Genomic DNA, 13,397 nt, shown 5'->3' with positions numbered 1-13,397 from the left:
CCACAACCCCTCCCATCACCCTCCGTTTGTTCTCCATATTTATGAGTCTCTTCTGTTTTGTCCCCCTTTCTGTTTTCATATTCTTTTTGTTTCCCTTCCCTTATGTTCATCTGTTTTGTCTCTTAAAGTCCTCATAGGAGTGAAGTCATAGGATTTTTGTCTTTCTCTGACTGACTCATTTCACTTAGCATAATGCCCTCCAGTTCCATCCACGTAGTTGCAAATGGAAAGATTTCGTTCTTTTTCACTGCCAAGTGATCCTCCATTGTATATATATACCACATCTTCTTTATCCATTCATCCATCAAGGGACATTTGGGCTCCTTCCATACTTTGGCTATTGTTGATAGTGCTCCTATAAACATGGGGGTGCATGTGTCCCTTCGAAACAGCACACCTGTATCCCTTGGATAAATGCCTAGGAGTGCGATTGCTGGGTCGTAGGGTAGTTCTATTTTTAGTTTTTTGAAGAACCTCCCTACTGTTTTCCAGAGTGGCTGCACCAGCCTGCGTTGCCACCAACAATGCAAAAGAGATCCTCTTTCTCCGCACCCTCGCCAACATCTGTTGTTGTTGGAGCTGTTAATGTTAGCCATTCTGACAGGTGTAAGGTGGTATCTCATTGTGGTTTTGATTTGTATTTCCCTGATGATGAGTGACGTTGAACATCTTTTCATGTGTCTGTTAGCCATCTGGATGTCTTCTTTCAAAAAGTGTCTGTTCATGTCTTTTGCCCATTTATTCACTGGATTATTTGTTTTTTGGGTGTTGAATTTGATAAGTTCTTTATAGATTTTGGATACTAACCCTTTATCTGATATGTCATTTGCAAATATCTTCTCCCATTCTGTCGGTTGCCTTTTAGTTTTGCTGATTGTTTCCTTCACTGTGCAGAAGCTTTTCATTTTGATGAGGTCCCAGTAGTTCATTTTTGCTTTTATTTCCCTTGCCTCTGGAGACCTGTTGAGTAAGAAGTTGCTGTGGCTGAGGTCAAAGAGGTTTTTGCCTGCTCTCTCCTCTAGGATTTTGATGGCTTCCTGTCTTACATTGAGGTCTTTCATCCACTTTGAGTTTATTTTTGTGTATAGTGTAGGAAAGTGGTCCAGGTTCATTTTTCTGCATGTTGCTGTTCAGTTTCCCAGCACCATTCGCTGAAGAGACTGTCTTTATCCCATCGGATATTGTTTCCTGCTTTGTCAAAGATTAGTTTGCCATATATTTGTGGGTCCATTTCTGGGTTCTCTATTCTATTCCATTGATCTGAGTGTCTGTTTTTGTGCCAGTACCATACTGTCTTGATGATTGCAGCTTTGTAATACAGCTTGAAGTCCGGGATTGTGATTTCTCCTGCTTTGGTTTTCTTTTTCAAGATTGCTTTGGCTATTCAGGGTCTTTTCTGGGTCCATACAAATTTTAGGGATATTTGTTCTAGCTCTGTGAAGAATGCTGGTGTTATTTTGATAGGGATTGCATTGAATATGTAGATTGCTTTGGGTAGTGTCAACATTTTAACAATATTTGTTCTTTCTATCCAGGAGCATGGAATCTTTTTCCATTTTTTTTGTGTCTTCTTCAGTTTCTTTCATAAGCTTTCTGCAGTTTTCAGTGTATAGGTTTTTCACCTCTTTGTTTAGATTTATTCCTAGGTATTTTATGGGTTTTGGTGCAATTGTAAATGGGATCGATTCCCGATTTCTTTCTGTGGCTTCATTGTTGGTGTATAAGAATGCAATTGATTTCTGTGCATTGATTTTATATCCTGCAACTTTGCTGAATTCCTGTAACAGTTCTAGTAGTTTTTTTTTTTGTGTGTGGAATCTTTTGAGTTTTCCATATAGAGTATCATGTCACCTTCGAAGAGTGAAAGTTTGACCTCCTCCTGGCTGATTTGGATGCCTTTTATTTCTTTGTGTTGTTTGAGTGCTGAGGCTAAGGCTAAGACTTTCAATACTATGTTGAATAACAGTGGCGAGAGTGGACATCCCTGTCTTGTTCCTGACCTTAGGGGGAAAGCTCTGAGTTTTTCCCCATTGAGGATGATATTAACATTGTGTCGTTCATATAAGGCTTTTATGATCTCGAGGTGTGCTCCTTCTATCCCTACTTTCTTGAGGGTTTTACTAAGAAAGGATGCTGTATTTTGTCAAATGCTTTCTCTGCATCTATTGAGAGGATCATGTGGTTCTTGTCCTTTCTTTTATTGATGTGATGAATCACATTGATTGTTTTGCAGATATTGAACCAGCCCTGCATCCCAGGTGTAAATCCCACTGGGTCGTGGTGTATAATTTTTTAAATGTATTGTTGGATCTGGTTGGCTAATATCTTGTTGAGGATTTTTGCTTCCATGTTCATCAGGGAAATTGGTCTATAGTTCTCCTTTTTAGTGGGGTCTCTGTCTGGTTTGGGAATCAAGGTGATGCTGGCTTCATAGAGTTTGGAAGTTTTCCTTCCATTTCTGTTGTTTGGAACAGCTTCAGGAGAATAGGTGTTAACTCTTCCTTAAATGTTTGGTAGAGTTCCCCTGGAAAACCATCTGGCCCCGGACTCTTGTTTTTTGGCAGATTTTTGATTACTAAGTCGATTTCCTTACTGGTAATGGGTCTGTTCAAATTTTCTATTTCTTCCTGTTTCAGTTTTGGTAGTGTATGTTTCTAGGAATTTGTCCATTTCTTCCATACTGCCCATTTTATTGGCATATAATTGCTTATAATATTCTCTTATTATTGTTTTTAGTTTTGGTGTGTTGGTTGTGATCTCTCCTCTTTCATTCTTGATTTTATTTCTTTGGGTCCTTTCCTTTTTCTTTTTGATCAGACTGGCTAGTGGTTTATCAGTTTTGTTAATTCTTTCAAAGAACCAGCTTCTGGTTTCATTGATCTGTTCTATTTTTTTTTTTTTTTTTTTTTTTTGGTTTCGATAGCATTGATTTCTGCTCTAATCTTTATTATTTCCTGTCTTCTGCTGGTTTTGGGTTTTATCTGCTGTTAATTTTCCAGATCTTTAAGGTGTAAGGTTAGGTTGTGTATCTGAGACCTTTCTTCCTTCTTTAGGAAGGTCTGTATTGCTATATACTTTCCTCTTATGACTGCCTTTGCTGCATCCCAGAGGTTTTGGGCTGTGATGTTACCATTTTCATTGGCTTCCATGTACTTTTTAATTTCCTCTTTAACTTCTTTGTTAGCCCATTCACACTTTAGTAGGATGCTCTTTAGTCTCCAAGTATTTGTTGCCTTTCCAAATTTTTTCTTGTGGTTGATTTTGAGTTTCATAGCCTTGTGGTCTGAAAATATGCACAGTATGATCTTGATATTTTTGTACTTGTTGAAGGCTGATTTGTGTCCCAATATATGGTCTATTCTGGAGAACGTTCCATGTGCACTGGAGAGGAATGTATATTCCACTGCTTTAGGGTGAAATGTTCTGAATATATCTGTTAAGTCCATCTGGTCTAGTGTGTCATTCAAAGCCATTGTTTCCTTGTTGATTTTTTGATTAGATGATCTGTCCATTGTTGTGGGTGGGGTGTTGAAGTCTCCTACTATTATGGTATTATTATCAATTAGTTTCTGTATGTTTGTGTATAATTGATTTATATATTTGGGTGCTATCACATTTGAAGCATAAATGTTTACAATTGTTAGGTCTTCTTAGTGGATAGACCCCTTAACTATGATATAATGCCCTTCTTTGTCTCTTGTTACAGTCTTGATTTTAAAGTCTAAATTGTCTGAGATAAGTATGGCTACTCCAGCTTTCTTTTGTCGACTGTTAGCATGATAGATGGTTCTCCATCCCCTTACTTTCAATCTGAAGGTGTTTTTTGGGTCTAAAGTGGGTCTCTTGTAAACAGCACATAGATGGATCCTGTTTTCTTATCCATTCTGTTACCCTATATGTTTTGATTGGAGCATTTAGTCCATTGATGTTTAGAGTGAGTACTGAAAGATATGAGTTTATTGCCATTATGTTTCTTGTAGAGTTGGAGTTTCTGGTGTTCTCTTGTCCTTTTTAGTCTTTGGTGCTTTTGGTATGTATGTATGTATGTATGTATGTATGTATTTATTTATTTATTTTCTCCCCTCAGAGAGTCCCCCTGAAAATTTCTTGCAGGCTTGGTTTAGTGGTCAAGGACTCCTTTAGTTTTGTTTGGGAAACTTTTAATCTCTCCTTCTATTTTGAATAACAGCGTTCCTGGATAAAGAATTCTTGACTGCTTATTTTTCTGATTCAGCACACTGACTATATTCTGCCACTTCTTTCTGGCCTGCCAAGGTTCTGTGGAGAGGTCTGCTGCAAACCTGATCTGTCTTCCCTTGTAGGTTAGGGACTTTTTTCCTTGCTGCTTTCATGATTCTCTCCTTGCCTGAGTATTTTGTGAATTTGACTATGATATGCCTTGTTGATGGTTGGTTTTGTTGAATCTATTGGGAATCCTCTGTGTTTCCTGGATTTTGGTGTCTGTGTCTTTCCCCTGGTTAGGAGTGTTTTCCACTGTGATTTGCTCACATAACCCTTCTACCTCTATTTCTCTCTCTTCCTCCTCTGGGACCTCGATGATTCTGATGTTGTTCCTTTTTAATGAGTCACTGATTTCTCTAATTCTTAAATCATGCTCTTTTGCCTTAGTTTCCATCTTTTTTTTTTTTCTTTCTTATTCTCCATAAGTTTGTCCTCTATGTTGTTGATTCCCTGCTCTGCCTCATCCATTCTTGCCACCACGGCCACCATTCGACATTGCAGCTCTGTTATAGAATTTTGTATTTCATCCTGATTAGCTTTTACTTCTTTTATCTCCACAGAAAGGGATAAATAGAGACATCTATTTTTGACCCCAGATAGTATACTTATTATTGTGATTTTAAATTCTGGTTAAGACACCTTGCTTGTATCTGTGTTGGTTATGTCCCTGGCTGTCATTTCTTCCTGCTCTTTCTTTTGGGATGAATTCCTTAATTTCATCATTTTGAAGGAAGAAAAGGAATTAATGAGCTAAAAAAATTAAAATTAAAAAATTAAAAACAACACACACACACACACACACAAATCAAATAAATGATGCTAGATACTAGGTCTTTTTTGGTCTGGGTGTTCAAAGGTGCTTGATAGATTAGAGAAAAAAGGGAGGAAAAAGGAAAATGTTGGAAAATTTGAAAAAATGAATACAATGAAATAGAATAAAATGAAATGATGGAAGCAAAATAGAATTTGAAAATTTACAAAAAAGTAAAAAACACAGTGGAAAAAATTAAAGAAGTTTTTAATAAAAATTGAAAGTAAAAATATTTTTTTTCTCTTTTTTCATTCAAGAAAAAGAAAAGAAATGAAAAAGAAAAAAAAATAAAATTGAATAGATGGGTCAGCGAACAGACTGAAATACGATTGAAGTTACATCGGTTACATTACGTCGTTACGTTCTCCTGGAAGTGGAACTATGAAGCGCTTTACAGTCTGTAAACTAAGCAGGAGGAGAGATTTGTGTTGTTCCTGAACAGCGAGGTTGGCCCAGTTGGGCGGGGCTTAGTGTAACAGCTCCGTTCTCCACTAGATGGCGCTGCTTAGCTTACAGGGGTGGGTTGTTCTGATGCATGTAGGGGCATATGCGCATGCGCGGAAAGGGTGACAATGGCGTCATCCAGCTATCCAGTCTCCAGTATGAGAACTGTGTTCTCCCAGATCAGCAATCACCCACCCGTCCTTTGTCTCTGGCTTCCGTCCACTCCCTGCCTTTACACTGTCTGTGAATAAGCCGTCAGGTTGCCAGGCGGCACCTGCCTCCTGATTTTTATCTCAGATGTGGCTGTTTTCCCGATCCCTTATTTCTAAGGGACTGCAGCTTTGACCCGCTCAGACTTTCTGTGCGAGGGGCTCACCGAGCACTGGCTGGGTGCCAGCCGCCCCCAGGAACATTCGTGGGACCGTGCTGCTGCCGATGCCCAGAGACCGCGGCCGGCCGGGTGCCAGCCTGTTCCACAGAAAGTTCACGCGATCGCATAGCAGCGGCGTTTCAGGGATTATGGCAAATCACAACACACATCCGGCACCAGGCTTCACCCCCAGTGACCTTGTTCCAGCACCAGCGAATGTGGCTGTCTCCGGGGTCTGCTGGCACTTTGCCTGTGCGGGGGCTACACAACCTCTACCAGATGTCCTCCCAGCAGGGGAACCGCCTCTGCCATGTGGCCTGAAGACCCCCGACTCCACTCTGCCCTGGGGATTCGCCCTTCCCACCAGGTATGAGCTGCGGAGTTTCAGACTCTGTGCTCCCCCTGTTTACAGAGTCTCAATAGAATTTTACCCCCCTCCTTTCTCCTTTCTCCCTTTTTGGTTCAGTCCCTGTGGCTGTTTCCACTTTTCCACTGTCTCTCCAGCTGCTTTGGGTGGGGGCGCTTTTCCCATACTCTTCCCCCCTCCATCTCTGTCCTCTCTGCACAAGCAAAAACAGCCCCCTGCCCTCTGCGGCTTCTCTCTCCCCCAGTTCACCTCTCCGCGCCGTGTACCTGCTGAATTCTGTGGTTCAGGTTGTGCAGATTGTGGTGTTAACCCTCAAATCAGTTTTCTAGGCGTGCAGGATGGTTTAGTGTTGGTCTGGGTGTATTTCATGGACGCGAGACCCACAAGAAACTTCCATGCTCGTCCACCATCTTGGCTCCTCCTGAATTATGGTTTCCAAAAAATTTGTCCATTATCTCTAATTGTTTTTTTCACAAAAGTCACCACTACTTTGATTTCTAAAGGCATAGATTAATGTTGCCTTTTAAAAACCTTTTATAATTGAATGCAAGCAACATGTTTCTTCTTTCACTCTGTTATGTTTGTGAGATTCAGCCGCGTATTAGCCTGTAACTGTAGGTTATTCTTTTTTATTGCTGGGTAGTATTCCATTGTATAAAAACACTATAGTTTATGTATTCATTTTACTGTTCATGATCACTTGGGTCATTTCCAGTTTTTATTTTTTTGTTATTATAAATGAAGCTTCCATGAAAATTTTTGTACACTTTTGATGCACTTATGAATATGATTTTGGGGTGTTCATAAGAGTGAAATGTTGGGTCACAGAGTAGATAATAATTTTGTTAGACATTGCTAAGCACTTTTCTAAAGTGGTCCTACCAGTTTATATTTCCATAATCACTGTGAGAGTTCCAGTGTCCACATTTTCTGTAATCCATCCTTCCTTCCTTCCTTCCTTCCTTCCTTCCTTCCTTCCTTCCTTCCTTCCTTCCTTCCTTCCTTATTTATTTTTTATTCTGATGGAGAGCACAAGCAGGGGAGAGGGGCGGAGAGGGAGGGAGAGGGAGAGGGAGAGAGAGAGAATGAATCCTAAGCAGACTCTTTGTTCAGCATGGAGCCCGACACAGAGCTTAATCCCTTGACCTTGGGATCACGACCTCAGCTGAAACCGAGTCTGAGGCTCAACTGACCGAGCCACCCAGGCACCCCTTATTTTTCTTCTTTTAAATTTTTGCTATTCCAGCAGGCATGTAGTGGGTGTGTAGGGTAGTGTTTTCTCATTTTTACAAGTTCTAAAAAACAAAAATTGTTTTGGACTAACGTTAGATTTCTAGAAAAGTTGCACAGGCAGTATAAGGAATTCCCACATACCCTTCACTCAGCGCTTTCTGTGTTAAGCATCTCACGTAACTATTACACATTCATCAAGAATAGAAAGTTAACATTGATTAAAACCATAAGAAGTATGTTACTATTAAATGCACTACAGACTCTATCTGGATTTCACCATTTTTTTCCCATTAGTGGCCTTTTTCTCTTTCAATATTAAATACAGGAGACTTCTTTGCATTTTGTTTTTTTTGTGTGTGTGTTTTATTTGCACTCTTCTGATGACTAAAGATGTTGCGTAGCTTTTCATGCACGTACCGATCATTTGCATATCCTCCTTGGTGAACCTCAAGCCTTTTCCCTGTTCTCCTTTTTGTTGTGTTTCTTTTCTGTTTGTGGAAGTCTTTGCATATCCTGGAGTCCTTTGTAGGAGATTGGTATTGTGAACTATCTCATTCTCATTCTCTCGATGCTGTTTTTTGATGAACAGAAGAAATTCTCCATCTTATTGAGTAACATTTCCTTTTGCGGTTGTATCCTTTTAGAGCAGCTTTATTGGGGTGTAATTGACATATAGTACACAACATTTATTTTTATTAAAGGTTTTTAATGTTTATTAATTTTTTCTTTTGAGAGAGAGAGAGACAGAGCATGAATCGGGGAGAGGTAGAGAAAGAGGGAGGCACAGAATCTGAAGCAGGCTCCACCCTCTGAGCTGATTGTGGGGCTCAAACCCACAAACTGCAAAATCATGACCTGAGCTGGAGTCGGATGTTCAACCGACTGAGCCACCCAAGTGCCCCTAACCTTCACACGTTTAAGTACAATTTGATAAATTTTTCTTACCTTAACCTTTTTGAAGTGTACAGTTCATTAGTGTTATATATATTTACAGTGTTGTGTAATGAATCTCCAGAACTTTTTCATCTTGCAAAATTGAACCTCTCTACCCATTAAACAACAATTCCCCGTTACTCCCTCTTCCAGCCCCTGGAAATCACCATTCTACTTTCTCTTTCTATGACTTTGACAATTTTAGATACCACACGTAAGGGTGATCATGCACTCTTTGTCTTTCTATAACTGGCTTATTTCACTTAAGATAGTATCCTCAAGATTCATCCGTGCTATAGCATCTCACAGAATTTTCCTTCCTTTTTAAGGCTGAGTAATATTACATTGTATTTGTGTACCTCATTTTGTTTAAGCATCAGTGGACACTTGGACTGCTTCTAACTCTAAGCTACTGTGAATCATATTACTATGAACACCGGCACGCAGAAATCTCTTCAAAAATCCTGCATTCAATTCTTTTGGATATATATCCAGAATTAGGATTTTCAGATCATATGATAATTCCATTTTTAATATTTTGAGAAATTGCCAGGAATTACTGTTTTCTTTATGGCTGCTTTTATGTTTCCAGAAACAAGGTTTCTCTACATCCTCACGAAGGATGTATAAGGTGATATCACTTTGCAGTTAAAAACATTTTTTTAATGTTTATTCATTTTTGAGAGATGGGGGGAGGGACAGAAAGAGGGGGAGGCACAGAATCCGAAGCAGGCTCCAGGCTCTGAGCTGTCAGCACAGAGCCTAATGTGGGGCTCCAGCCCATGAGCCATGAGATCATGACCTGAGCCAGAGTCGGATGCTTAACTGACTGAGCCTCCCAGGCGCCCCTCTCTGGTAGGATTTTGGTGGTCTCACATTTAGGCCTTTCATAATTTTGAATTTGTTTTTGTGTACGGTGTAAGAAAGTCGTCCAGTTTCATTCTTCTGCATGTTGCCGTCCAGTTCTCTCAGCACCATTTGCTAAAGAGACTGTCTTTTTTCCATTGGATACTCCTTCTTGCTTTGTTGAAGATCCATTGGCCACATATTTGTGGGTCAAGTTCTAGGTTCTCTCTTCTATTCCATTGATCTGTGTGTCTGTTTTTGTACCAATACCATACTGTCTTGATGATTACTGCTTTTTAAGACAGGTGAAAGTCTGGGGTTGTGATGCCTCCAGCTTTAGTTTTCTTTTTCAACATTACTTTGACTATTTGGGGTCTTTTGTGGTTCCATGCAAATTTTAGTGTTGTGTGTTCTAGCTCTGTGAAGAATGCTGGTGTTAATTTGATAGGGATTGCATTGAATATGTAGATTGCTTTGGGTAGTATTGGCATTTTAACAATATTTGTTCTTCCTATCCAGGAGCATGGGATTTCTTTTTTCACCCAATTTCTTTTTCCAATGAGTTTTTCCATTTCTTTGTGTCTTATTAAATTTCTTTCATAAACTTTGTATAGTTTTCAGTGTACAGGTCTTTTACCTCTTTTGTTAGGTTTATTACTAGGTATTTATGGGTTTTGGTGTGATTGTAAATGGGATTAATTCCTTGATATTTCTTTCTGTTGCTTCACTATTGGTGTATAGAAATGCAACTAATTTCTGTACATTGGTTTTATATCCTGAGACTTTGCTGAATTCCTATAACAGCTCTAGCAATTTTTTTGGGTGGAGTCGTTCAGGTTTTTCATATAGAGTATTATGTCATCTGCGAAGAATGAAAGTTTGACTTCTTCTTTGCCAATTTGGATGCCTTTTATTTCATTTTGTTGTCTGATGGCTTAGGCTAGGACTTCCAACACTATGTTGAACAACAGTGGTGAGAGTGGACATCCCTGTCATGTTCTTGACCTCAGGAGGAAAGTTCTCAGTTTTTCACCATTGAGGGTGATATTAGCTGTGGGCCTTTCATGTATGGCTTTTATGATTTTAAGGTATGTTCCTTCCAAACCTACTTTCTTGAGGATTTTTATTAAGAAAGTATGCTATCTTTTGTCAAGTGCTTTTTCTGCATCTATTGACTGGATCATATGACTCTTATCCTTTCTTCTATTAATGTGGTGTATCACACAGTTTGATTTGTGAATACTTAACCAGGCCTGCAGCCCAGGAATGAATCCTACTCGATCATGGCGAAAAATTCTCTTAATGTACTGTTGGCTTCAGTTTGTAGTATCTCGTTGAGAATGTTTGCTTCCAGGTTCATCGCGGGTCTGTGATTCTCCTTTTTAGTGGGGTCTCTGTCTGGTTTGGGAATCAAGTAATGTCGGCTTCAAAGAATGAGTTTGGAAGCTTTCCTTCTGTTTCTATTTTCTGCAACAGCTTGAGAAGAATAGGTATTAACTCTGCTTTAAATATCTGGTAGAATTCCCCAGGGAAGCCATCTGGCCCAGGACTCTTATTTGTTGGGAGCTTTTTGATAACCAGTTCAATTTCTTTGCTGGTTATGGGCCTGTTAAAATTTTATATTTCTTCCCATTTGAGTTTTGGTACTGTGTGGATGTCTAGGAATTTCCCCATTTCTTCCAGATTGTCCAGTTTGTTGGCATATACCTTTTCATAGCGTTCTATTAAAATTGTATTTCTCTGGTGTTGGTTATGATCTCTTCTTTTTCATTCGTGATTTTATCTCTTTAGGTCATTTCTCTTTTCTTTTTGAGAATTCTGGTGAGGGGTTTATCAATTTTGTGTATTCTTTCAAAGAACCAGGTCTTAGATTTATTTATCTCTTCTACTTTTTTTTTTGGATTCTATATCATTTATTTCTGCTCTAATCTTTAGTGTTTCCCCTCTTCTGCTGGCTTTGGGATTTATTTGCTGATGCTTTATAGCTCCTTTAGGTGGAAGGTTTGGTTGTATATTTGGGACCTTTCTTGCTTCTTGAGATTGGCCTGAAATGCATTGTATTTTCCTCTTAGGTCTGCCTTTGCTGCATCACAAATGGTTTGGACTGTCATGTTTTCATTTTCATTTGCTTCCATGTATTTTTAAATTTCTTCTTTAATTTCCTGGTTAAGTCATTCATTCTTTAGGAGGGTGTTATTTAACCTCCACGTATTTGGGGACTTTCCAAATTTTTTCTTGTGGTTGATTTTCAAGTTTTATAGTGTTGTGATCTGAAAATATGCATGGTATGATCTCAATATTTTTGTTGAGGGCTGTTTTGTGACCAGTATGTGATCTGTTTTGGAGAATGTTCCACGTGCACTCAAGAAGAAAGTGTATTCTGCTGCTTTAGGATGAAAAGTTTTAAATATATCTGTTAAGTCCATCTGGTCCATATGTCATTCAGAGGCATTGTTTCTTTATCGATTTTCTGCCTAGATGATCTGTCCATTGTTGGAAGTGGAGTATTAAAGTCACCTACAATTACAGTATTATTATCAATAAATTTGCTTATGTTTGTAATTAATTGATTTATATATTAGGGTGCCTCCATGTTGGGGGAATAGATATTTACAATTGTTAGTTCTTCTTGAGGGACAGACTCCTTAATTATGATATAATGCCCTTATTCATTGCTTGTTCCAGTCTTTATTTTAAAATCTAGTTTGTCTGATGTAAGTATGGCTACTCCACCTTTCCTTTGATGTCCGTTGGCATGATAGATTCTTCTTCATCCTCTCACTTTCAATCTGCAGGTGTCTTCATGTCTAAAATGAGTCTCCTTTAGGCAACATATAGATGGATTTTTTTTAAATCCATTCTGATACCCTATATCTTTTGATTGGGGCATTTAGTCCATTTACATTCAGAGTGATTGTTGAAAGATATGGATTTAGAGTCATTGTGTTATCTGTACATTTCATGTTCGTGGTGATGTCTCTGGTCCTTTGTAGTCTTTGCTGCTTTCCATTCACAGAGTCCCCTTTAGGATCTCTTGCAGGGCTGGCTTAGTGGTTATGAGCTCCTTCAGTTTTTGTTTGTCTGGGAAAGCCTTTATCTCTCCTTCTAGTCTGAATGACAGTCTTGCTGGATAAAGAATTCTTGGCTGCATGTTTTTCCTATTCAGCACATTGGCTATTTCCTGCCACTCCCTTCTGGCCTGCGAAGTTTCAGTGGACAGATCTGCTACTACCCTTCTGTGTCTACTCTTGTAGGTTAAGGACCGTTTGTCCCTAATTCCTTTCAGAATTCTCTCTTTATCTTTGTATTTTGCCAGTTTCACTATGATATGTTGTGGTGGTGTCCTTTTTGTTGATTTTGAAGGGAATTCTCTGTGTCTCTTGGACTTGGATGCCTGCCTGTTTCCTCCCCCAGATTGGGGAAGTTCTCAACTATAATTTGTCCAAACAAACCTTCTGCCCGTTCTCTCATTCTTCTTCTTCTGGAACGCCTATGATACCACCATTGTTTCGTTTCATGGAATCACTTAGTTCTCTAATTCTCTTCTCGTGATCTAGTGATTTCTTTTCCCCTTTTTTTCAGCTTAATCATTTCCATAGTTTTACCCTCTATGTCGCCTAGTCTCTTTCCTGCTCCTTCCATCCTTGCTGTCGCTGTATCTAGTTTATTTTGCATCTCAACTACAGCATTTCTAAATTCATTGTGAGTAGTTCTTAGGTCTTTGATCTCTGTAGCAAGAGTTACTCAGGTGTCTTCTATGCTTTTTCAAGTCCAACTATTTGTCTTATGGCTGTTAGTATTCTAAATTCTTGTTCAAATATATTGTTTGTATCTGCTTTGAGCAATTCCCTGGTTGATTTCTTCTTGAATTTTCTTTTGGGGAGAATTCCTCCATTTTGTCATTTTGGCTAAATTTCTGTCTTTTGTGTATTTAAAAAAAATTTTAATGTTTATTTATTTTTCCAAGATAGAGGGACAAACAGCATGAGTGTGGAAGGGGCAGAGAGAGGGAGATACAGGATCTTAAGCAGGCTCCAGGCTCTGAGCTGTCATCACAGAGCCCGATGTGGGGCTTGAACTCACAAACTGTGAGATCATGACCTGAGCTGAAGCCAGATGCTTAACCAACTGAGCCATCCAGGCACCCCATC

Source organism: Acinonyx jubatus, chromosome A2 (genome assembly GCF_027475565.1).
Source record: "Acinonyx jubatus isolate Ajub_Pintada_27869175 chromosome A2, VMU_Ajub_asm_v1.0, whole genome shotgun sequence".
NCBI lineage: Eukaryota > Metazoa > Chordata > Mammalia > Carnivora > Felidae > Acinonyx > Acinonyx jubatus.
This window is presented reverse-complemented; position numbering follows the sequence as displayed.